The sequence below is a fragment of the Varroa destructor genome, unplaced genomic scaffold (assembly GCF_002443255.2).
Source record: "Varroa destructor unplaced genomic scaffold, Vdes_3.0 BEIS01000001.1, whole genome shotgun sequence".
In the NCBI taxonomy this organism is placed as follows: domain Eukaryota; kingdom Metazoa; phylum Arthropoda; class Arachnida; order Mesostigmata; family Varroidae; genus Varroa; species Varroa destructor.
Window position 1 is genome coordinate 67559139 of NW_019211454.1, and position 2869 is coordinate 67562007.

General features: G+C 41.6%; 1 long non-coding RNA gene across 1 annotated transcript; it reads left to right on the forward strand.

Annotated features, from left to right (window-relative positions):
* The first annotated feature begins 336 nt into the window (after positions 1-336).
* On the forward strand, positions 337-2385 carry LOC147759008 (uncharacterized). Its single transcript, XR_015319041.1, has 2 exons — positions 337-1194; positions 1437-2385. It is a non-coding gene; the product is annotated as an uncharacterized LOC147759008 (long non-coding RNA).
* The last annotated feature ends 484 nt before the right edge of the window (positions 2386-2869 follow it).

Here is a 2869-nt window from a genome sequence, read left to right on the forward strand (position 1 = left end):
GATGAAGCTCTACACTAAAGAGACATGTACGTGGATTAGAACAGATGAATACGATGTCTATCGGACAGAAGGTTCCAGTGTTACCATTTATGAAATTCATCGTAAAGTCAGTCTACGTGAGTGAGCAGTACGCGCATATAGGCAACTTTGCCCCTTTGTTTGAGCTAAAATTACGCTCATATCCGCGCTAGTTCAGAGCAAAAAGAAAAAGCCTAGTCAGACGCGTGAAGAATAAACTGTAACCTAGACTAGAAATCAAGCTTTTTTTTCAGCATATCAGCAATCAGAGAACGTGATACCGAAACCTTGGATCTTTTGCTTACGTGTGAGTCTTCTCAAATATCTTAAGTATTCTTTGTTTTCTTCTTAAATCTTCTGCGTGACTATCAGTCGCAGAACGTATGCTATTTTTCATTTGTCTGACACTTTCGACTCGGCCGGAGTCCAGTAGGGCCCATCAGTTTCCAGTTAATGGTCAAGACCCTGTACTCTCTTATTATACTACACATATGCACTGTGCCTTCGGCCGTTCGCAACACAAACAGACAATCAGGAAGGTTCAAACTTGCCCTGTTGGACGATAAATCTTCGCTTAGTTCAATATGCTTCCAATCTTTTCTGGCCTCTCTCTCGCTCGCGTTCCTCTCTCTCTCTCTCTCTCTCTCTCTCTCTCTCGCGCGCGCGCGCGCGCTCTCGCTCGCTCTCGTACGCCTTTTTATTCTGCTCCATTACTATTAGCACATCTCATTGCCTTTTTTTCGGGGTGTTGGTGTACGTTAATTGGTGTGACTTGCCGAATTTCTGCCTAAATAGATTCTAATCTGCGGCAGTGATGAAAACCTCTATGGCCACTACTAACAGCAACAGCAGCACTATCAGTGGTGGTGGTGGCTAATGCAGGTCCGGATGAAAACATTCGAGGTCTTCGGTAGCAATGAAAGTTGTCGTTCAGTTCTACTGCTCATCGCCGTCTTTGCGATAGCAAACGCATAGAGGAAGCGACAAATGACGGTAGCACCTTATCGGCGAAAGGGATCTCAACTCAGGCAGAGATCCACTGAGTTTCCCTCGCAGCTGAGGGAGGCACCAGAAGAAAAGCGTCGACGCGAGTCACCGCTAATGGGTAAAGATAACCGAACTGCTAAGACACCGCCACCGTTTGTGCTGATCTGTCTGTGCGTCGCCGAATAGTCGGTAAGTTCTCAAAAAATCAAGTCCCTGCTAACGTCAGATATCTGGGGCAAGTAAATGTCTAGCAAGATCTGACATTAAATTCTCAACCCTCAACTCAAGGGAGACCCACCACGCACATACATACACATATAGAGACACACACATATGTAATTCTACAATACTGTTCTGCGGCTGTTAACAAATCGTGATATTTTAAACGGAACGACGAGAGTGAAGTGCGTCAACGTTTTCCCTATTTGCAGATGGCGACTGGTGAAGGACAACTGCTAGGATGCTGGAACGACGAGAGAAAAATACAAAAGGAGACTAAAAAATGGCGCACAATGATTAGTAGGCGGTCACATGATTGTCAAGCGTTCTGCTATTGCTACTGTTGCTGATGACCGAGAAAAAATAGATTTAATCGCTAAACGACCCCCTTAAAAACCCTGCCTATAATTAAGTTTAATTTCGATAAATATCCTTATGTTAGGCCATTTGCTGGCAGTGTCGATGTGCCTTTCTGTGTTTATACAGGGGCATGCGCACACGTTCAAGAGGCGAAGGGGTTTGACCGCCGGAGCGACTGTGTTAATTCGTGTAATATCTGTTGAAAAATGAAGCCTCGAATTATAAATGGAGACGTGTGAACATTAAGAAAACAAGCCTAAAATTCGACATTTATGATGAAACGTCATCACACTCGCAAGTTTAGACGGCGACCCTTCAAGGCGCTGAAAAGCCGTGGGTACTTGTTACGGCGAGAAACAAATTACTATCTATACCGAAAATATATTACGTCATATCTAAGATAATTAAGTAAAGTAGACTAGCCAAAAATGTATAAGACGTGATCCCAACCAAAGTGTTAGTACTAGTATTAGATTTTTTGTTTTATTTCACGCGCATTTGTCGTACTGTATTAAATGAATGAATATATTATTGGCAAGCAACCCAAAAATTAAGAGAACAACATTTGTACTCAGTAAATTCAAGCGAGTAATCACAGCATATGTTGCAAACGATTCTCTCAAGTAGATGGGGGATTAGAAATGGGATTGAAAACTCATCTGGGTCTACGTTGGTTCGATAAATATGTGCCTATATAAAAACATTTCACTGGCTTTAGACGTTTCTCCTCGGTGAAGCTAACGACAATCCGGGTCCATTTGCGAATCTATAATAAATCTAAGTTTGCAAGTGTACGTTAAATCGATGGATACATTTTCTTTGTCTACCCCCCGTAAGCCTTATATGGAGACTTATAGCCACCATCCTTTACAATATTATTATTAATAGAGCACAATTTTATCTCGTTTTTTGTTGTATTTGTCTGGTAGTATAAACCCTGGGTGTATCTATTTACACGTGAATATATTAGATTATCACGGTCGCCTTTTTCCTTTCTTTCTTAATTAAAATACCACTGATATAGAAGTATTTTTGCCCTTAGCCTCTTAGGTAACCGCCTTACCTGCAAACTAAGTAGCTCCTTCATGATTTTGGCTGCTCATATTTTCTACCAAAGTATCATCATAGTTTTATCAACTTTTACATTTGTTCTATTCTACTTATTGCTGATTACATGGTCTTGCAGCTATTTACAATCGCATAACATTTGCTCTACGTACTCGTTCCTGATACGGCACTAGAGTCCCCTTCACGCCCCCGTAGTATAAACTTGATTTACCGAGAT